General features: G+C 37.2%; 1 protein-coding gene across 1 annotated transcript in view; it reads left to right on the forward strand.

Moving 5' to 3' along the window:
* The window catches only part of USH2A (usherin), a 380,780-nt gene that overhangs the window by 12,936 nt on the left and 344,314 nt on the right, over positions 1 to 23,530 (forward strand). The window lies entirely within an intron of this gene.

The raw sequence follows: 23,530 nt of genomic DNA on the forward strand, positions 1-23,530 counted from the left end.
GTTGCATTTTGTACCTCAGAAACTGCTAAAGCCTGGCAGAGCCAAGTGAAAGTGAAAGGGCTGGTTAAATACACACACAGATCTTGAACTGCATTACAAAAGAACGTGAACCACCCTGTGGAATTTGGTCCTTTGTTTCTCTGTAGAAAGTTGTTCAATTCATAGCAGGAGTAAAGACATATAGCTTCTAGACCCTTAAAGAAACTGAAGGCTTAATGCCTTTTTGAGGTTTCTGAGCTCAAGGTAGAACCTTCCTGTGCTTGGTGCTATTGTAGGACTCAACTTGCCATTAGAGATGATAGTGGCTGCAGCCTGATCCATTTAGCCCTTGGCCTGGCTATCAACCGTTTGGCAAAGGTTTGTTTATTTTTAGTAGGTGGCCAAAAGCATTTTTTTCCATGAATGGACAATGATAACATGAGCAAGACGATACAAAAATATGCAAAAGTAACTTCCAACTGGAAGTGTCTTGTCTCATACACCCAGATGCTAGGCAACAGACACCAAGACAGAGGAGTGTGAAGTATTGGTTACAGATGTGAAACTGAATTTAGAGAGAGAAAAAAATATGGTGGAATGGCAGATATGTTTGGAATTCAGGTGTAAGAGCATATGCCTATTCAGGAATGAAAAAAATGAAAGCTAAATGGTGGAATAGCACCAAATAGTAATTAAATGATAAGAGGGAAGGAAAGAAGAAAGGATAGCACTGACTGAAAATAATTTCTTTGGAATAAAATAATTCTAGGGGAAGAGAAGGATAGTAAATTAATTCTACAGAGGTATTCTAGGAATTTAAATCCTTGGATTTGTATTTAGATGTGTAATTTGTTAGAGGAAACTTCTACTAAGAACTGTGTCATTGCAGAGACTTATTTTCCAGTTTATAGCTGGGAAATATAAGTTCTACTAACAAGAGCAGGGCCCAAACATTCCTGTGTGTTCTGCATGAAGGGTTTCTTCATCAAATAGTTGCTGAAGCAGAAAGTTTGGGTATACCAGCTTTGTTAAGTGATGAGGGCCTTATCAGAGGTGTAGGTCTCAAGTATAATGTTGAGCATTCATAACTAGAGTCAGATTAAAAAGAAGAGTAAGCAGTTCTTTGGTTCTCTAAGTACACTTTCGGGTTTCAAAGAGAACAAACACATACAACTATTTAAATGAAGCATGGTAAACTTTGGAGTCTGGAGATTGAATGGAAAAAAAGCCTGGAGGTTTTTAAAAATTAATATAATAGAATTAAGAGAAACTTCTGCCCTTAAAGGAAAAAAAAAAAAAGATATGTACTGCCCAGGCTTATCTGTGTGAATAAGTACCCCTGCAGTTAGAGAGGGCAGAGTGTGTGAGCACTAGGGAATGGGAATGCAGATTCAGAGAGAATCTATGTAGCACAGAAATAAAACTATAAAGTGGTTGATAAGAATTAGACTGTCAAATGGTAAAAAAACTTACTTTTTTTTTTTGTGTGCGAAGGCAAGGCCTGTGTACACTGAAAGATACTGTGTACAGTGAAAGGTACTGTGCTTGAGATAAGGGATGATTTGAGTAAGATCACCAGAATAAATAAATAGATAAATAATTAAAAAATAAAACTCCTGTTTTCAGGAGTCACAGAGCAAAACTAATCAGGGTAACAGAAATTAATGTATGGAAACAAAAGTGATCATAAAGAGTAGAAACATGAATTTGCAAGTGTACATGCTGCTGCAAACACATGGTCTTTGTCCAAAAATTCTGGAAGAACTGGCACATAAAATCCTTTGACAAAGCTACCAGTCAGAGATAGAGCTATAATGCTTCTATTTAGGAAAGGTGTCATGTTGATGGCAGCCAGCAGCCAAGCACCTGGGCCCTCCTCTCCCTGCCAGTGGAACAGGGGAGATAACAGAAAGAGGTAAAGTGAGAAAAACTCATGAAAGAAAGGGACTGGGAGGAGAGCAAATGAGGTAAAGGCAATCACTCCCCACCTCCCACAAGCAGACCAGTGCCCATCCGATTTCTGAGCAGCAGACTACCTTGGAAGTAAAACTTCTGTCTCCCCACATTTCTTCTTCTACCCTAGTTTTTATTGCTGAGCGTGAGTAAGGAATATCTTTTTGTCCCAGATGTCTCCATTCCCAGTTTCTTGGTACAACCCTGGCTTACTGCTGAGGTGGGATGAGGAGTTCAACTAGGAAAAGAGAAAGGCTTGACAATGGGCAAGCTTTCTTCAGCAATAAGTAAATTACTAATGTGTTATCAATGCTGTTTTAGCCCCAAATTTGAAACATGGCACCCTACAGGGTCTTGTGAAAAAATTTACCTCCAGCCCAGCCAAAGCATGTACCAAGAGGAAGGCAAAGGGATCTTGGCAGTGCAGACCCATGCCATGATACAGTGGCGTATGAGGATTTAGAAAAGATCTTGGAAGAAATAGATAAAGATGTGGAGCTAAATGAAAAAGGGGATAAAAATGCAGCATGGATTTCCTATAGACAGCTCATCACTGTCTAACCTCTTAGCTTTTTTTTGATGAGAAAGCTGATTTTCAGGCAAAGTAAATGTGTCAGATTTCCTCTATCAGGTTGATGTGACAACCTATGAGAATCTGAAGGGTCAAAGGGTATGCGCATGGGAAGGGTTGCAATAGATACTCCTCAAAGGAACTTGCTTATAATCCTGGGAAGGGGGCAGGCACAAAACCAACTGAATTATTTGAAAATTAGCCCTTGGACCAGTCTTGTGTTTTATTTTTGTTGAGGATCTTGGCAGAAATATTAAGAGTGTACCTTTCATAGCAGCTGGTAACAGACAATCAGAAAGGGAAACAGTAAGATGTCATACAGGAAAAATGGCATGACCTAAAAGACCAGGGGAACTGGCATGAAATAAAATTGCTATTACAAAATGCATAGTGAACTTGAAACTCGTCACAAAATTTTCTATTGTTCTAGTTGTTTTGAGTTGGTGAGGATCAAGTCTTTCAGTCTTCTGAAATTTTTTGTGTCCTTCTGTGTGTTTGATTTTGGTTTAATGAAATTTTTCACTGTATATTTTTAGGTACATATTAGCAAAAATTCTGAAGGTACACTCTGGGGCAAAAGATATATAGCCTTAACTTAAAAGAATCTAATATGCACTGAAGTGAAAGCTCAGAAAAATTGGCATCTTAAAATCTTAATTTCTAAAGAAATAAAAAAGTTCAGCATAATTAAGACCAATTGTGTGCCATATTATCTCTGCCAAGTGAAACCAATATCAGATTTATTCTACTTATTAACAGCAGCACCATTGTGTATTTTCTTTTTCAGTTTCAGTGTTAAGAGACTTTCACTTTCCTTTCGTACTTCAGAATTTATTTAACCAATTAAGAAGAGTGGAGTTTAAACATGAATTTGCAGATACAGATGAGGCTGCTGAAACAGGAGATTCTTTGAGAACATGTCAGATGGATGTTTTTGTTTCATATTTAGTGTCTGCAATTATAAAAATAGTCTTTTTGCTAGCCTTTATTTTGCCTGATCATATCTGTGTTACACTGCCATGTTTTGGCAGACTGTAGCACATTAAAAGCTTTGCAAAGTAAGTTTAAAATCTAAATGCAGAGAGGTAACCGTGACTGAATTACTCTCCTGGGAGGAAAATGCTCTTAGAGTGCCTATTGAAATCAGCATTATCATTTCAATACATGTCAAATATGAGTCATTTCCTAGTTTAGGCAAAATTTCTTTATAAATCTTTAAATCTTCCAGTTCTTTCAAGAAAAGGTTAAAGTACTTATGATTTAATGAGACCGCTTTACATCATAACTGTTTGACTATCAAGAGAAAACTTGTCCTTTCCAATTTGTGAAATCCTTTTATTTTCTGCACTAGTTTTTGAATACTTTACAGTTTATTTTATAAGTGAAGAACCTGAGACTTAAAAGCAGGGAGGCAAACATTTATTCTATGCACTCCCTGTGTATGTCTTACTAAATACAGGGTGTTCTAAACTGTATAGTCCCTAAGTTTAATAAGGACATGAGAAAGCAAGAAAGCATTTTGATTTAACAAACCACTTTGATCTCCTCTTTGAAGTCATCACTTACTAGGCTATTAAGAGTAGTTTGTCAGGTCCGAGAAGGGAGTGGAGAGTTTGCATTAATTCTGCATTTGGGAGCTTATCTATTAATTGCAATTGAGTGTTGAAAATATTTGTAAGGATACAGTCTATCCATATGGCTGGTGCTCTGCTCCCACCAGACAGCGGAAATCAAGCACACGTTACAGTTTGTCATGTATTTGAGTGTGTGTTTAAAGAACTATTCACAGACACAATGAGCATGGAGCTGCTTCAGCATCTATTCTGCTGCTGTTGCAGGTCATTCAGGTACTGCTGCTGGACATGCAGCCTTGTGTTCTTTGATATCTGTAAAATTTGCTTTTTTCCTGCATCCAGAGGTCCTACTATGGTTCTTGCCTCTTCTCCTCCTGTTCTGTGGGTATTAGGATGCAAACTGTGTAAATTTGAAAGCTCTGTTGTAACTTCAGCTTCTTGAGAAAACAGGGTGTTTCCCAGATGACTGATTCTACTCATGCTGTCTCTTAAACTACTTCTTTTCTTGCCTGAATATGAGTTTGAATATATTTGTAGATTTAAATTTGCAGTCTAACGGCTGCCTTGGAACACAAGGCAAGGAATTTCACGTGGGCTAAGATTTTAATTTCAGAGGATGCCTAAAATACAGGTTTTGTCAATGTCATCTTGATTTCACTTCTGGAAATTGCAAATGTTTATTGTAATTGCAGTTGCAAATACCACTGAAATCTTCCTAGACTCTTTTATATATGGTAGGAACAGAATTAAGCCTTTGTATGGCCAATGCTGGGAGGAAATAGTACTGAATGTTTTGCAGAAGCTATGTCTTGTTTGTTTGGAGAGTTTCAAAATTTGAAAACCATTAATCTCCAATTTGCTTTGCAAGCAGTTTCTTTCGTTATACAAAAATAAGTTGCTGCCAATTAAATTGTATTTTTAATAGTGAAAACGCTCCATTAAGAATAATTTTTTTCTTCTTATTTTTCCCCTATTCTCAAAAGTTTTACTGTTCTGCAGGTCTCAGATACTTTTGTGTCCCTTGAATTGTGTGGGGAGAAACTATGAGATTTTTGGAAATGTCCCTTGTACTTGTCATAGCTGTTGGTATGCTGCACTAAGTGGAGACTTGCTGGGTACATCTACATTGTCAGTTTTGTGTACAGGTACAGGTTTGCCTTCTGTCTATTTTGAGTTTTGTTTTACTGAAGAGTCCTATTGATATGCTTCAATTTGATTCCTTTCTGGAGAGACCAAGCTTGAAATTGTACAGTGGAGTATCACCATTTAGAGCACACCCTTTGCAATGTGGGCAGAAGGTCCTCCAGCAGGTAGTTCTTGGCACGCAGAGTGTGTGAGCAGAAAACAGGCAACTGATTCCAACATCTTTGCTGGTAAAGATGGATCACAAATACTGAACAATTTCCTCTTTATGCTATGCAAGTTACGTAAATATTTTCACAAGATACTTGGAAATTTTTTTGATGAGTCTAAAAACTTCATGAATACAGCTGAATAGAAGAGCTTTTGTTTTCCTGTTTTTTTTTTGTTTGATTGTTTTTGGGGTTGTTTGTTTGGGGGGCTTTGTTTATTTTTTAAAAGTAATTTCTACATTTGGTTCAGGTTTTTATTGCTTAAAGACAGACTTAAATCAGAAGTCTGATCAAGAAATGGAAGGTGAAACTTTCAGGTTGTCCTTTGTGCTACCTCCATTATTTATGTGTGAACTCTGTCTTACATCTTGCGTTAACATCTGTGTGTGCAACAAATGGAGGGTGACATAAATTACATGTGTAGATCTTGTACAACACAAAGTCTGTGTGTGCTGGTGGCACTCCAGAGGGGGAATCTTGTAAGACTTTGCATGTATCATTTTCTCATGGAAGCAAAGAATATTTCCTGGCTCTGAACAGCTTGTCAGCTTGTGTGGAAAGTAGAAAGTTCTGGGATGGAAGAGGGGGAGGAACTCCTCCTGCGCATGTATCTCATTCCAGAGTCTTAGCTCAATAATGCTGTAATTTTTGCATAATTTAAGGACTCCTCTGTCTGTTTGATAGCTGTCTAGATAGCCTGTCTTGGAGTGTGAAAGAAGGGTACGTTAATAGGAACAACTTTCTTTTAGATGTATCATCGACTTATTTTCTGACAATCAGTGGGTTTTGAAGCTTCTTAAGCTAGACTGTCTTGAATAGTCACTAACTGACCTGGTTTTAGTTTAATAGTCTAATTATTATTCTTATAATGTATAAATTAGCATATCTATAATTGTAGATAATTATAAATCTATAATAATATATTAAAATATATATAAATATGTATTATTTTAACATTGGAGTGTTTTGGCAGTGAGTTCCTCATAGGGAATTATGGCTGTATGAAATTGTTCTTTATTTTATATCTGCCGTCTGTCAACTTCTTTTTGCCTATTTCTTTTGCCAGTTTCTTTCTCTTTATCGTTCTCATACTTTTTGATATTTTGATTCTAGAACTTTATCAAATGTTAAAATAGTTTATAAATGAGATTTCTTCTTATATTGAAGCCATTCTGCATTTTGTTCATCGTCATCGATCTTTTCAAAACCTTTTAGGGTTATTAGAGGAGGCAAGGGACAGAACTCCACTTGTTTTCCCAGACACTTTGCATTGTAAATTTCTAAATAATAAAGTTTTGTGGGCTTATTTTTAATTTCTTTTTCAATGAGAAATGTTTCCGTTTTGCTCATTAGTGAGGGACTCTATATAGTGACTCCAAGATGACTTGGAGCAGTGACTATTCAGAATTTAGTGAGGAATATTTTTCTTGTCTGCTACCTTGTGGTTAGCAAGACATTTAGTCAACTGCTTTACTGACGGTTCCTTAACAATTTTGAGATCATCTGTACCTTTGAAGTAAGCTTTGACTTTTATTGTGTGTGTGTATTCACTCCATCTTTTTTTCACCTCACTTTTCAAGCCTGTACAAAATGTTAGATAGCAGAGATTGTTGGAGTTAGTGATAAACTACAGTCTGTGTGAAATGTGACCATTTAATCTCTCCCAAGTTTGAAATCTTTCTAGAAAGCTAGTATATTATATTGGTCAGTTCTTCTTACGCAGATGCATCTTTACTTCAAAGAATTCAAATGGGATCTTGATTTCCTTCCACAAAAGTCATGTTGCCTTTTCTCGCGTACAATATTAATCCATGTGCTTTTCCAGCCAATTCGTCCAGTACAGACTTGATTTGATGGATTCTCAGAAGAAATGGTCGAAGAGCTCTTCATGCATCGTGTCTATAACTTTAATTTCCATGTTGTTCTTTGCTCTGTGCAGGGTTAATTGAAAATAGGTCAGAGGGTGGGTGTTTTTTTTTTTGTTTGTTTCTGCTTCTTTTCTGATCTTCCATTCAATCTGAATGTACTTTTTTTTTTTTTTAAATTAAAAGGGATGAAATACCAGCTCTGTAATATGTTTTAATACAATTAGCTCACTTACTTTATCAAAATTTGAGCTTTCTTTAAGGCATACGGCATAATAATACTTTTTCAGTGGTTTGATCTTTGTAATTCCTGACATTCAGGTTCAAACATTTTGGGCTTTAGATTTCAAAGACCGATTTATTTTGTCATCATTTACAGTCTATGTGCAATGCTTAGTTAGGACATTTCTGGTTTAGATACCTGATTTTTCTCCCCCAACCTTCTGTTTCTTTCCCATCTTGATACACAAATAAACTGCCTTTATTTTGGTATAGGAGCAGCTGACCCACCTTTAATTCTATCTGTTCTAGAAAAGGGTTTCAATTTGGAATTGACCTAAATCCCTTCTTCCAAGCACTGTTTGTGTGCAGAGTCATGCAGCCTTGCTTGTCTGACCCTTTGTGATACTGGCAGCATTTCAAGGAATGGCACTGGCTTTTTATCTTCTGCCTCCTGAATAAAAGCCAAAATATTTTCCTCTCAAACACCTCTTCTCTCCTTTCTGGTGGTGTTTAGGTGTATCCTTGCCTGATTGTAGATGGCCTATCTATCTTGTGAGGTTCATTCTCATGGCACCTCTAAGCATATCGTGATATGATATTCAGTGGCAGCATAGAATAAACCATCAACATTGCTCCTACTCTGACATTTCAGAACTTCAGACTTCTGTTTCTTTACGCTGAAATTCTTACCCTTGAAGATTTATCCTCAGTACTGAGAGCTATGTGCCTTTCTCTTTCCAGCTTGATGACCATGTCCCATGAGATTTGTGTGGTCCTTCGAATCAGGACTGTTCAAAAGAAAAAGTCTGTTGTCTTTCTGAGCTTCTCTAGTTACTACTTACTTGTGCCTTATGTATCTACCTCTTGTCTGTAAGTCAGGGAATTATGCATGCAACAGGTTGCATTGCCACTCTTCTGGTGGACTTCTGAGTGCATTCAATTATGTTTGAAGGGCCTTTATCCTTTTCCTTAAATTGTGTTTATTGATATCCTCATCTGTGCTGTTCAGTAATCTTCCTGGCTTTTCTGTGCCTTAACATGAAGCCTGTACTCTAAAGTGCTCAGGACATCACTATGAACTGTATATGCAGCCTCCCCTGGTCGTCTCCTGGCCCACCTCTAGCAAAATGTCGTTGAAGGAGCTGCTGGATAAACAATTTCATTTACCTTTTTCCAAAAATAGACTACTGACAACAAGCTACCAAAACACTGTCCTCCAAAGTCCGTTTTAGTCTGTGTGCAATTAACAGCACAGTTTAGATTTGTGGCAAAGCTTGGCTGCTAAGATGCTTAGTAACTCTGGAAAAAAAGCAGTTATTATGAAAAATGAAAATTGAAGCTTACAGTGAATTGCCATCAAAAAGAGTGTTGGAGAGTTAAAGTACAAAGGAGTAGTTGAATGACCATTTCTAAAGGACTTTGTGATGGATGGAAAAAAGCAGGGCACAGAGGAGGAGGGAAAGGCCTGAAGTAAGGTTGTGGGGAGGAATATGGAAAGAATCAAAGACAGACTTTTGTGGCTCCTTGACCATGAAAGGAAACTAAGCCCTGAAAGAAGAGATGAGACTTTATTTGCAAAAATCCCTTAACTGGATACATGGAACTTTTTGTGGCAGGGCATTCAGAGGGCAAGAATAATTGCTTTCTTCTTATGTAAATTATCCCCCAAAACAGACAGAGGAGTGGATTTTCAACTTTTCAGTCCCAGCAGAGCTGTTCAGCTCTGTTTTGTAGAACCAGTGTATTCTTGCATTAAATTTGGGAAGGACTTAGGAGTCATAGTAAGTGAGTGGTGTAAAATGGTGCAAAATCTTCAGATATAATAAGTTTAAAAGACTAAAATGTATTATGCAGCTGATAGTGTCATAAAAGGTTAATAATTGTATATTAGTAACCGCTCCCCTCATTTGTGCAGGTATCTGCTTATTCTTTGACTAGTGAAGCAGAAGACTTTATTCAGAAGGGACATTTCATTCGATATCCCCATCTCATCCCTAATTTACATGATCACAAGTAGTTTGTGAAAATTCTGAATCAGTGGTTTTGCTGTATTTTAAATGGAGGGGGCAGAGAGAAAATATACACTGTTATGAGATTATCTAAAATGTACTTTCTGACCTTTTGGTTCAATTAATTGTGGCAAGTCTGTGTAGCTGTTTTAGCTACTATAAAGCAGCTTGTTGAATCCTTAATACTTGTCTCTTTTCATGTTACTGTAGTGATCGTTGAATATTGGATCTGATTTCTTCTGTGATTGGGGGAAAATAGAGTAACTATGCAGCAAGAAAGCAATTGTTCTTCATGCATTTTCAGATTTGGTGACTAGGATCCTCTCATGTATTTTTGTTTGGATGTCATTGACAGCACAGGTGTCACTTGTTAAAGCTTTCAGTGTAAAAAGAATAGAGTTTGATCAACGGTTAAAACAGTAGTTGTAGCAAAGCTAATTTGTAATTTAGTTTCTAACAGAATCTATGTTTGCAGTTTTGCACTCTTGGCTTCTTTCTGCCACTCCCCTGCCCCGATGTGTTTGTTCTGTTCTGAGGCATCAGTAACAGATTCATACAGCTCTACTAACACTGGCAAAAAAGGAAATGTGCAGTGCTGGCTGGGGTAGAAAGTGGCACAGCTGTAATTAACCATTTTAATGCTACTTCATACTACTGAAATACTTTCAAAGTACTGGTCAACAAAAGATTAAGTGAAAATTGCCAATCTAAAATTAGAATGATTACTCTGTGCAAAGGGATCACTAATCTCTGATTCAATGTTGATTCTAAAGCAGTGTTTAGTTTTTAAAATACCGATTCTTTAAAAATACAGATTACTTCAAAAGCTGTCTCTTTTCACATTGATCTTTCTTTGTCTCCAGCCTGGTTTATCAGATAATTGAGTATGGGTTGCATCACTCAGTTTTTAATACAGTACTAGAATTACCCCATATAAAAAATGAGCAACTTTAATGTTTCTTATTTTGGATCCTTCTGCTTGCTGTCACTTGCATTTCTGCATCTCGGAGGCTTTATTCATGAAATAGCTATTAGTTTTTCTTAAGCTTGTAAACTGCCTTATGGATCAGTCTGCATTCCTGTTGCTTTTTGATTTTGCTGTTTAGGGGGAAATGTATATTAATAAATCATTTATGCTTGAACAGAGTTAAATGTTTCAGGAGGATTCCTGGGTTCATTTCCCCCTTTCCCCTTACATCCCCCCCCCCCCTTTTTTTTTTTTTTTTAATTTATATTCTTTGGGGAATTTGAGCTGAACTAGTGGATCTATGCACGAAAAGAAAGACTTGGATTGAAGGAAAACCATTTCCCACTGAGAAGGGATTAACATTGTAGGAGATAGTGAAAAAGAAAAGGAGGGCAAAGAGAAAAGCTAAATATCTTTTATACAAATGCTAGGAGCATATGTAATAAGACTGCTGAATGGGAGTGACATGTTTTCAAGGATAAGAAAGATATTATTGGAATAAGAGAGACAACCAGGAAAATGAAGGGGGATTTAAAATGCCAAGATACACAGTTTCAGTGAAGGGAGAGCTAATATTAAGCTGAAAGAGATGTAACAATATTGCTGAGGGATGATACTCCATCTGCAGTAGGAATCACTCCTGCTCTCATCCCCTCCATTTAATTTTTTTTTAACTACTTTTTAAAAAAACCCTAAGTTTTGTGGTTTGCATGCAAGCTAAAGACAGTTTAATGTAGTTGTGATTCTTGGCTGTTGTACCAGACTTGCTGTTAGTCAGAAAAAAAAGCCTTAGCCATAAAAGTATTTAAGACAAATAAAGGTCCCTAAGAAAACCAGAACTTTGATTTAAAGAGTGCTGGTGTGTTGAAGAGGAGACAGTAGGGAGAGAGATTGTTAGAGATTGGTTATGATATGAACTGTGTTCAAACTACAAATGAGAGCATGTTTCTGCTGTTTCTGTAAGGTTGGTGTCTTTATACTCTTAATGAAGCAGTGGAGAATATTGTCACAGTTATAGAAAAGCTGTAAATATAAATCTGTATGTGGAGACAAGAAGCAAAATCAAATGATCAAAAATCATGAAATTTGAAATGGTTGTGGGGTGGGGGTTTGGGCTGGATGGAGAAGCAGCCCTAAAGTTATTGATTTTAGCAAAGCTAACTTTGAAGGAAAGCAAAATGCTCCTGGGGTTTTTGCCTGCAATCCTGTGATGAATGGGAAATCCACTCCACACAAGTAGAGAGTACATAGTGTATAAAACACGTAGAGAGCCTGCAATTAAAATTCATCCCAGTTAAGTCAAGAAAAGAAAAGGCCGATATGGGCCTGAGGCAAAAGAAGGAAAGGCAAAGAGACAACTTGCCCCTCCCGACCTTATGCTTTTTCCTTCCCCTTTGCAGTTCTTTACCATTTCTTCTACTGTCCCTTTATCCTCTCCAGCCCTTCTGTTTTAAGATAGTTCTGTTGCTGTGGTCCCCTGATGAGGTTTCTTCCTCCTCAAGTCTCTTGGTTTTTCTCACACTGGATTTCTCAGTGTGGGCATTTAGTGTGCTCAACATGGGCATGAGTCTTTCTCCCCTCTTCTCCCCAAAAACACATTGTGCATCCCCTTAAACATTGGCTGAAAGCTGTATATAGTAGACATATTTTTTCTTTCCCAACTTCTTTTATCTGTTTGTGAATCTGGGATGATTTCAATTCACTGTGTGGCAAGAGAAGCTGGAGCTGGGAAAGGCAAGCATGGGGGTATGTAACAACTCATGTAGATGGTGTGGATATATGAAAATCTTTTAAAAAAAGACACTGTGCTGTGCTGGAACATCTACTGCTAAAATGGCAGGATTTCTCTGAGATACAAGAGTGAAACAAACACATACATGGTTGCAGGTGGTATTCCTTTCTTTTCTGCAAATTTAGGACGCAAATTGTGTCTTCTTTTGGGACCCTCTGTGCAAGTTGCTTTATTGTTCAACCTCCCACATACATGTGTTATCAGACATCTTGTTTCAAGGTGTAAAGAACAGACATGAGGAAGAAAGTAAATTTAACATATTTGATATCTGAATCTGGGCAGGTGTAAAATGACATTGCTGAAGCTGTAGGCAGATTATAATAGCTGGATCTCTGGCCCTTAACTAAGGCAAACTGTTTGAACAAATTTGGATCTGGCATTTTATTTTTAAAAGGTGAACAAAGTTAATAATGGCAGAAGTGGATTTTGGAGAGACATTTAATGGGACATTGGTGGAAGATTGAATGGTCTTTTTCTGTCAGTCTGTATTCTCTCTTTTTCTTTTTAAAATTGTAGTGATTTGTTAACTGCAGGAATTGGTAACAGGCAGAGAGGATGACCATGCGGTCTTATGGCATTCAGCTGATGCCCTGTTTCTCAAGATGGTATGAGGGATCATAAAGTTTAGTTCCATGTGTATTGTGATGATAGTTGCATCTATATTTAAAGCTTTCTGTCACTGAAGCACTCTTGGTGTTGTCAGATGTCTATTGGACTGGATGAGCTGCAACTTCTTGCAAGTGAATGTCAATAAGACCAAAGCAATTTTGGTTGATTCATAGCACCAGCTTAAGCATATTCACTTGCACAGATTACATTTGACAGATAGTTACCTTCAGCTGAACTCTGTGGTTAGAAGCCTTGGTATATTCTTGACAGTGAGCTTAGAGCTGATGCCTTATGTTTATTTCATATCCTGTTTTTGCCTTCTTAATACTGCATGTGTATGTCTACATTTAAATAAATACACAGCTGAAGTACTAGTCACTCCACTTGTTATCTCTGGACAGAATGTTGTGATGAGTCAATTTCAGTGTTTTAAAAATGGTAGTTTTTTCCCATTTAGGCAGTTTTAATTTCAAAAGCTATCTAATGAAGGAATTTTTTTTATCAGGAACTTCTGGAAAAGTGTCTGTCAAAGTCTAACAAGAAGAGGATAAGAAAAAAAAAAGAGGTAGAGGATGTAAGCAAAGATGAAAAAGTATTATTCCCTTTGGAATGTTTTTCTGGTATTCTATCGGTTTTCTGGCCTGAAGGGAAATACCGTCAGCACAGGTGTTCTTACCCTATTATGTTAGTGAAAGTTAAAGTCCTCTGGATTCTGCAACAAGATTGTGCACAGTGTCATCAAATACTGATGTGTGTTAGCATCCCTATAAATTTTGCAAAGAAAGGCATCTTCCCTTCTAATTTCTCATAACAGTTCTAAAATAACCTGGGTTAAGAGAGTTTCAATCCTTGACTTGGTTAGTTGATCCTGTTTATGGTGAACTTATATACATTGAAACTTCATTTGAAACATACTGAAAAATCCAACTTTTGAATTATTTCAAACCATTTCCCTCTGTGGGTTCCTGGTCAGCTTAAAGGAACATCCTGACTTTGAAGAAAAAAAAAATCAGTGATTTAACACCAAATAGTTTGTACATATATTGTTTCGACTCACAAATACAGTTTCTGTTCTTAAAGGAAAAGGTGATTTTCCTATAGAGCTTAAGGAGGTTCTGAAAGGGAGATTTTTTAAATTCTGTCTCTCAGTGAAGATTAGGATTGCAACATCCTTGAATTTTGATATGAAAGAATAAAAAATAAAATACTTAAATTAAAACGTTTCTAGTTGCATATTTCAGGTAGACTGATGTGTTTTGGTGAGACGACAGAGTTGACTGTGGTTTTGGCAAGAGTTACATAATGAATCTTGGCCTAGAGCTATGTTGACAGGTCTTCCTTGTAAAAATGATGGAGTGATTGAAAGTAAAGAAATTTCCGCTAATCCATGGGTGGTAACTTAAGTACCTTCTTTTTGAAAATCATCATAATAAAGTCCCTGGACATGATGTTACTTATGTTAGTGGTGGCAGTGAAAAGCCTTGAGCACTCTGTGCTTACTTCCTGTAAAATGCTGCTTGTCATGAGAGCCAAAGATGTGTGAAAGGCATCACATTGAAACCTCCGTAGTAGCCAGAGTTGCACCTTGCCTCTATCTTCTATTCTTTTCCTTCAGACTTGCAGCTAAATTGCTTTAAAGGCTTAAAATACAGAAGGGTGAATTTGGGTTTACCTGGGGGCATAGAGTTCTTACAGCTTAAAAGCTACATTTTTTGCCATTTGAAGGTAGCATAGTATTTGAATATGGAAAGAGAGGAATTTAGAAATGTGAACCAATCATTTAATAAGAACAGATGAAATGGATTTTATTATGTGTGCCTTTGCTATTGGGCAAACAGACTAAAAACAGACTGAAGATTTGAAATTGTGACAGGGTGTAGCTGGAGCAGCACTAACCTCACTGGCAAACTCATCAGGCAGTTCTTTTGTTGGTACAGAATGTGCCATTTGTCTGTCAAGTGTTATGCAGATAAATTGTCTGAGCTGGCTTGTCCTCTTGGATATTATTCTTTAGTTTCCACAGCCCTCCCTCCCACAAACCCCCTGTCCCTATTAACATGGTTATTAGTGTCTTTTTTGGTCTGTTTAAGAACAAGTTCATAGACAAATTCCTCCTGACATATCCTTGTTCTCATATGTTTGCTACATAAATTCATTGTCTCTTGCCAAGCTTTAGATCTGCCAAGTTCCTTCTGTTGTCTCAGATTTTATCCCAGATTAAAAAAAAAAATAAATGTAAAGTGCAAAACACTAAAAATGAACTCTTTTTATTTTAAATGTTGTAAGCTTTGTCTCTGAGAGAGGGAAAAATAGAAAAGGAAGACCACAGGAGACTGATGTATGTAATACATCTGCTCAAACATCTCTAGCAATAATATTATCACTGCGATAGTTCTTATTCTTGAATTATCCATTCAGCTGAGGTTTTAAATTTGTGTTAGGCTGCATTTTGTACTTTGTAAGGACAGCTAAGCCATATGGGACTGTAGGAGCAAGCTCTGTACTAGTGCTGGTGAGTAATGTGTGGAGTAGAAGATGGTTGAGAGTGGTGTGGATTCCTGACTCATCTGCAGAGGTTAAACTGTGGGAACCTCTTTATTTTCTAAAGCAGTCATGAGGTGGCTGTTAGATTACCTGAAGGTTTGGGAGGAATAGAGGAGTTTTGGGGTCTTGGGGTCATGGAATCATAGAATATCCTGAGTTGGAAGAGACCCACACAGGTCACAGAAGTCCAGCTCCTGGCCCTGCACCAGCACCAGCTCCAAGAGTGCCTGAGAGCATTGTCCAAACAGTTCTTGAACTCTGTTAGCCTTGGGCTGTGACTGCTTCCCTGGGCATCCTGTTCCAGAGCCCAACCACCCTCTGTGTGATGAACCTTGTCCCAGTGTCTGGCCTACATCTCCCCTGACACAGCTTCATGCCATTCACACTCGTGGATTATCACTGATCACCAGAGAGAAGAGATCAGTGCCTGCCCCTCTCCTTCCCAGCTTAAACTATTTTGTTCCCTGTTTGTGATAATGTTTGAGAAAAAATAGTATTTGGGGGCCAGAATCTGCTCCCACCTGTATTCACTGCATTTATCACATGGTTTGGGGTTTTGTTGCTGTTGGTTTTTTTCTTTTTTGCTTGGTTGTTTTTTTAAAGGACTAAATGTAAATATAGTAGACAAAAAAAAGGGGAAGTAAAAATTAGTAGAATAGTGCAAAATGATAATAAGGCAAAAAAGGGTCTAGGGAAGGAACCTTTAAAATGAGTGTTCAAGGTATGTAAACTCTGCAATTTATTCAGTAAGGAAAGGTGTTGAATTCTGGCAGAAAGTTGTCTGCCATTTCTGATTCATCAATTTAGGGACGCATAGATGCTCAGATTTAAAAAAATATATAAAATGCTGCATTGTGATTTTTGGTCACTAGCTCTGCTTAAATGATAACTGAAAGTAAGCTTGGATTCATGCTAGTGGTTTCATCCTGTTTTTTTCCCCAAAGTTCTTTTGCGTGAGTCCATATCACTGACCTTTCCTCTTTACAGAAAATCATTTATGAAATATTAAAGCTGTGTGGAAGCCTTTGTAATTGCAGCTTCAGCAAGATTTGCAATTATTCAAGAAAATACTGAAATACATACCTGTGTGCATCTCATCTGTTTGATATGCAAAAGCCCTTTACTCTTGCTTCTATTAACTGTTACGCTTCTGTTTCTCACCTGCTTTTGCAGAGGAAATACATGAACCCACATGTCCCCCAGTGGTAGAATATGCTGTATATCTTTATATGAGCAGGCAAAAAGAGCATATTTAGACAGGTTGAAGGTGAAAAAGATTTTTATGCTCAAGTTTCTGATTAGACCATTATAGCAGCATCACTAATTCCCCTCCTTCCATCTATTGTCTTCTTTCCTCTGTTGTCATCAGTGACCACTGCTGATTTGTTGACTCTATTAAAGTATTCAAGGAAGCCACAGGCCTGTCATTTTGGTCATAACCTTAATCTGTTTTCTCACCTTGGGAGAAAATGTGTTAATAGACTGTCTGTTTCTATAGAATGGACTCATTGAGAAAGCTCCTGATGCAAATCTGCAATATATTTAAAAGGAAAAAAAGGTTTTCTGAGTCTTGATTATTTTAACAGATAGCAAGGTGTGTTTAGCCAGAAATTTTTATAAGAACCACACCAAATTAAGTAACAGTAAGCAATTGTAATGGTATGTTGTGTAGTAATTTTTGAGTTGGATGAGTTGCAGCTCCTCCTGATTTCTCATAATCTATGATTCCTTGTTATTTCTGAATGATTAAGCAGATCATTTATGCTAACTTCTGCTTTAATTTACGTCTCTGTAAAGCCTGTGTAACTTTGTCGATTCTGTAGTTGCTTTAGTTTTTAAGACAAGTAAAGGAAGGGGTCATTCCTGCTAGCTTGTTGATTTGGAAAATTAATTTAACTTTTCCCCTCCCATTTTTTTTTATGCCTTACAGATAAATTGTATAGCTACCTAATTGCTTCCCATATAACATTTTAAAATTCTTCATATTGTGTATCATCTTCTTTATAATATTTATTTCGAATTCTGGGTAACCACCTGCTGTGCAATTAGGGCTTATTTTAAGGAAAATGAAAACAGACTTATTGGAGTTTTCTTACAGTTTATTTTTTGTTCTGTTATTTGGGGGAGGTTTTTTTTCTTGTGTTTGAGAAACTGACATTGTGTTTTAGTTTGTATTAAGTTTTAAATTTAAAAAAAACCACTTGCATTTGCAAATTAGCTTAATTTACATTTCTAATTTGAAAATAATCTTTTTTTTTTAAATTTAATGTGCAGATATCTGGGTTTTGGAATAATTTTGTTCACTGTCAGGTGTATATGATAGATCCCTGAGCTGATCCTTTTTCATCTTATTTGAAAACAGTGGTGTCCATTACATGTATGGATGTAATGATTTTCCTGGCATTGGAAGATGCATTTTTTGTTCTTGTTTTATCTGTGTTGGTCAGTCCTGCCCTTACCATCTGAGACTTTGTGCGATGGTCTGAATAGCTGTAAGAGCTGAAGTTGCAGTTGAAGTTCTTGCCATCACTAAGTTGGCTGGAAAACTAAGTAGGCAAGGGTTGGTATCATTTGGCTTTAATGACTGGAAAAGATTTTTTTTATTCCTTTCACTTTTGGTGCCAGAGTTCTGTCTGTGGTGAAACTCCTCATTTATGGCCTGCACATCTGGGAAGCCATCCTTCTGGTTTATTAAATTGTCTTACCAGACACTGTGATCTAGTTATTAGAAGACAATGAAAGGAAATGTTGAGATTAAGTATTTTACGGTTACTAGAAGCTATGATAAATAAGAGTAAAAAAAATGTATATTCAACCAGTGGAAGAGATTACTGTTGTCTTGAAATAACTCCCTTTAATTTATCCCTAATATTTCAATAAATCTTTCCCATGCCAGTAAATATTGGAATAGGAAAGATAACATAAAGGAGAAGGTTGTACTAACTGAAAAACAGGTGTCTTTGAAGCATATACTAATTACAAATTAAAATATTTGGGAATGAGACTACTGCATCTGTTGGTTGTGTGTCGTTTAGTGCAGTGAAGCTTTGATCTCTGATTGGTGATCTTTAGCTGTGCTGTGATACACATAAGAATTCTTAGGGATTTTTTTTTTAATGGAACATAAAGGATTCTTTTCTATGTCTCTTCTTCCTATCTTATTTATTAGAAATCATTTTCCATGAGGTGTATGGATAGTATTGATATTAGGACCAACTTATAATGGAAAAATCTTACTAATGCACAAAGATCGTAGTGATCACTGAAGAAAGGTTCAGTATTTCATTTATTTTGGCTGAAATGGTGCAATTCAATTCCACATGGAAGAGAGTAAAATTGTCTCGGTTGCCTTTAGATACGTATGTAAGAGGACATTTTGATGACAGGATGATTAATGCGTGTGAGGAAAAAGTGTATGTTGCTTAAGTGGGCCAGATATCACACGTGTACATTGCAGGGTAATAAATGTGAGTGTTATTACGTGACAGCCAAAACTTTGTAGATTGTGGTCTCAGAACTCCCCCAAACTGGCTTTGGCTTCGAAAGCATCATTGTAGTTCAATCAAGTGGAGTCAATTTAACTGTGTCTTTTACTTGGTATTGAAATCTCTAATGCCTCTGGGTTGATAATGAGGAATATTAGACTTTTTTGGTTTCCTGAAAAAAGCTGATTGTTATTTTTTATTGTACTGCTACATATTTTTACGATACCTATTATACTCTTTATTCGTAACTGTTATACTATTTCTTTATTTATACATTGGTATACCAATATGCATTATACCTATAAATATCAGTACAATACAAGGCGTATTAAAAAAAGAGAAATAAAGAACCCACGGTATTCTTCAGTGAAGGTGCTTCTGCTTTTTACCATAGTCCCTTAGCCAGTGCAGCTGCTCTGAAGTGGAGTATTTGGCTGTGATGTTTCATTTTTACTACACAGATTACTGCAACATAGTCAAAGCTAGCAGTTTTGTTAGCACTTGAATATGAAAGTAGTGGCTTTTGTTTGCATGACAGTTCTCCATGATCCAAACCAAGTGGCAAAATTCATGTTAAATTTCATTGTTGTATTTTCTTGGGTAGGATCTGAAGATCACAGATGTTTAGGTAAGAAAATAAAGTTGTAATATATTTTCTGTACCTGTCTCATTTTATTAACAATAACATGAGCACAATCCTGTGCCACACGTTTTCTGGAATGACCCTGCTTGAACAGAGAGGCTGGACCTTATGATCCACTGTGGTCCCTTCCAGCCTTACCCAATCTGTGATTTTGTGATTCTGCAGTACTGTGACCCATAGGGCAGGAAAGCTTTCATGGCTAAGAAGTGCTTTTATTTGGTATTGCTGTCTCTGGTGCACAATTTGCTTGTGCTGGAGAACCGTAAGCTTAATTTGGGATGCACTGAAGGAACTTGCCTCTCACCTCTTTGGCCCAGTACCTCTCATCTTTGAAACTCTTCCAGTTCATACCAAGAATGCTATTAGAGGAAAGAGTATTGGTATCTTTCACCACCTCAGTTCACCATCAAATGGATTCTCCATTGCTTGGAGTTGGTTTTAGGTTCTATGTTGGCAGACGCTGATGTAGTTTCAGAGCAAATGGGTCTTGGTAACTAATCGTTGCCACCTCCTTGCAAGGTGATTTGCTGTATCTGACAGATGGGGAAGCACAGGAGTGTGAGGTGGTTGCAGAGCTGGGATTAGAGTGCTGATGTTCCAGGCTTTTGGTTCTGTGCTCTGCACAACCACAAAGCCAACCTTTCCTACCCCTGTTACTCTCTTGGGGCAAATTCCTATTGAACATTACTAATAAGGACAACTGGGGAATAATCCTGTTGTCCTAGTCATGAGGAACAGTATTCTTTTAGTTCTGTGCTGTTGTATGGAATTTAATGCTAACAGTCAGGAGACCTGAAATAGCTACACCAAACAGGCCGTTCAATGCCAGCCTTTCCCCTTATTTAGCTTAGTCTAAACTGACACCAAACTTTGAGACCTCCTCTCCTCCCACAATGGAGAGCCGCTGGGATTTTTTATACCACACATGGTTTCCCTCCTACATTTTCCTCCCATGTCAGATATTCATACCCCCTTTAATAACCAGCAGGGGGATCATTACATTGAGCTACTGCCAAATGCATAATGACTGCTGCCTTTGCCTTACACAGTCACTGCACTACTGATATCCAATTCAGCATTGTAAAGTGCTTAGGGCTACCTTGGGGATGTGCTATATTAAACCCAACTATTCTAAATCCTATTTAATACAAAGAGATTGGTGGTGGGGGAGGGGGGAGGGAGATTTAAAATTGTCATTAGTCACCTATTTTCAACAAGTAAAAATACCTGGTTACTTAGGGCCTGATTCTGTTGCTCTTAAGTCGTAAATAGACCCCCTGATTTTAGTATGGGGTGCATGGAGGTGAGCACTCTACTTGCCACAGGGGGAGGCAGAATTAGATCCTATAAAGCTGTGCCTAAGACAGTAAGTTTTCAAGAGGCTGATGGGGGTGAGCGTGCACATTTCTGAATTCCCCTTACAAATGTTTTACAGTGGAAACAGGAAAGAGGAAACATGCTTCATATCTGACTAAAAATAAAGGTACTCTTAAACTTATAAGAGGCAACATTTTTATTTGAATGATATGACAGAGCTGCCACGGGAGTGTTACCTGCTATAAAGAAAGCTTAAGAATTATTACCTTTATTAGACCAGTGACACTGAGCTTTAGCCATACATTTCAAACTTCTGTCCCTCTACAGAGACAATTTTCTTTTCTTAAATAAACTGTCATGCTAGTGTTAATATATTGTTGGCTCCCTCATACTCTGAGAATACTGCTGATATAAAACATGTATATGTTAGATTGGTAATAGTATCTTTAGTGTAGCTGACTAGAACAAATGTGTTTCCCTCATGGCTGTGCTAATGTGATAAAGGAAAATTGGCTGTTCATCAGCTTTTGGCTGGGTAAAGACAGTAGAGATGGAACCACATTCTTTTTTATGCATTAATACCACTGAGAACTTTTCACTAGTTATATTTCATGTGCAGGCATGTTGTGCAAAGATGTTGTAAAACATGAGATAATGCTACAAATAACAAAGTAGAAAAGCCTGTATCTTTTATGATGATAACAGTCAAACACCAAATGACAGTAACAGGCTGTAAAAAATGTGATGCAGAAAAAAAATGCAATGTAGCCACAATATATACGTATACTTAGTCTCTTGCAAATAGGGCATCAGATGTTTAGAGGGCTTTATATTAAAATTAAATAAAGAAAATGTTGTATTTAGGTCATTGATGTGTCAACACAAAAGATAATTCAAAATGGAGAGATGTATTTTGAGCAGTGAAACTCATATGCAATAACTTTTTGAACAAATCTCAAGGCTTAGTAATTATGATAATAGTCTTCAAATTTCCATCAGTGGAAGGGCAATAAATATTCCTGTCTAAATTTGGGAAATATTGACTGAATCTGGAAATGGCAATAAAGCTCAGCATGCATGTGTATGTTTGAAAGTACAGTTTAAGGAGGAAAAATTCATTTGTACAATCTTGTGTGAAGCCAAAAGAAAAAAAAAAGGACAAACTAACCCCTCCATATTATTTCATGTTTTCTTTCTTAAAATGCTGATAGACTCATGTTGCCCAAGGCACCGATGCTGATCATCTGAGCTCAGATTTATAGATAATTGTGTCCATTTATCTTGGTCTGAAATTTGAAAGATTTTATTGTCAGAGTAGTATTGTGTGTGCTTATATTGTGGTTTTCAAGCTGGTATTTTGTTAACTGGTAAATAAGTTCTGTCTTTCCTTTTTTTGCAATAAATTATTCTGGCTTGCAAACCTTCTATGTCCTCACATAGGTATTGTTCTTATGGAAGCAATAATTCCAGGTTTATTTTCTTTTGATTGGCATGACTGTCAAGATGGGCTAAGGCGCTCTAGTTTTACTGGCCTTGATAGACATGATTCACAGGCATCCATATCTGCAAAATTAAAATAATGCTCTGTAAATTGGCAGTAGCAAAATGGTGTTCCAAAATTTTAAAGCTACCAAGTTCTAACGTGAAGAAACCTTTATGCAAGCTAAACATTGCTAAAACCCAAGTAATTTTTTTTTTTTTTTTTTTTTGCAAATAAACTTCCTGAAATTAAAGTTCTTGGTAAGTCCAACTTAGTTTCTGTAATTAACTTCATTAATGGGAACCTGACTATAGCCACCATACTTCTGGTTTTCTTTTTGGGTGGACCTGGATTTTTTAAATGAGAGTATTGAATTTCATATAATGTGAGGCTGAAAGACAATCCCTATTATTAAATTTTTCCTCTAATTTTGGGTAACCTAAATCTAAGCATTTCTAATGCAAAAAACTCCCCAACTTTGTAAGAGCTCAACATCTTGTGACTTTGTGTAGCTGGGAGAATGCCATAAAGTATTTCTCTGAATGTTAGCTCAGATTTAAAATGAATTGGCAGGAAAGGGAGCATTTGCAGAAAACAGTACCCTGGGGTGCTGGCTGAGTGCATATTCCTAGCCAAGGGTTCCCTTGATGAAAGGGAATTACCCAGTGGGGTATAAAGCAGATGTAGGCAGTTCCTATACCATTCCCTTCAGCCCTTGTAGAAGGGAGCATGCTGGGGCTAGGGAGGTGTTTTGGGGGGTATTAGAGGCCTGTGCTTGGTTGTCCTGAGCATGGTGTGCAGCCCCTTGAGGCCTGTTGGAAGTGATGTACGAGAAGCGCTGTGACAGCTGTAACATGTGCCCATGGCCCCAAGTGGTGATGGAGCTGTAACCAGCCTTGTACCTCGTGAAACACGCCCACCCGTCTTTTCCTCTCTTCCCCTCCATCTCCACCAGATCCCTGGGCCATAGTTCCTTCTTTGATTTAACCCCTGAGGAAATTTTATACTCTCTGCATCTGAGTGGTGATCTATTAATGAAAAAGAGGTAACTGCTTTCAGTAGGCACCAAAAATAAAGACACACAGCAAACAGAGGTAATGTTATCAGTTAATTTGTGATAGACAAAAAATGTAGAGAAGTCAAAGTGATTGCATGATAAAAGCATGTG

The sequence above is a fragment of the Chamaea fasciata genome, unplaced genomic scaffold (assembly GCF_029207755.1).
Source record: "Chamaea fasciata isolate MVZ Bird 193981 ecotype frontalis unplaced genomic scaffold, bChaFas1.0.hap1 SCAF_3, whole genome shotgun sequence".
NCBI lineage: Eukaryota > Metazoa > Chordata > Aves > Passeriformes > Sylviidae > Chamaea > Chamaea fasciata.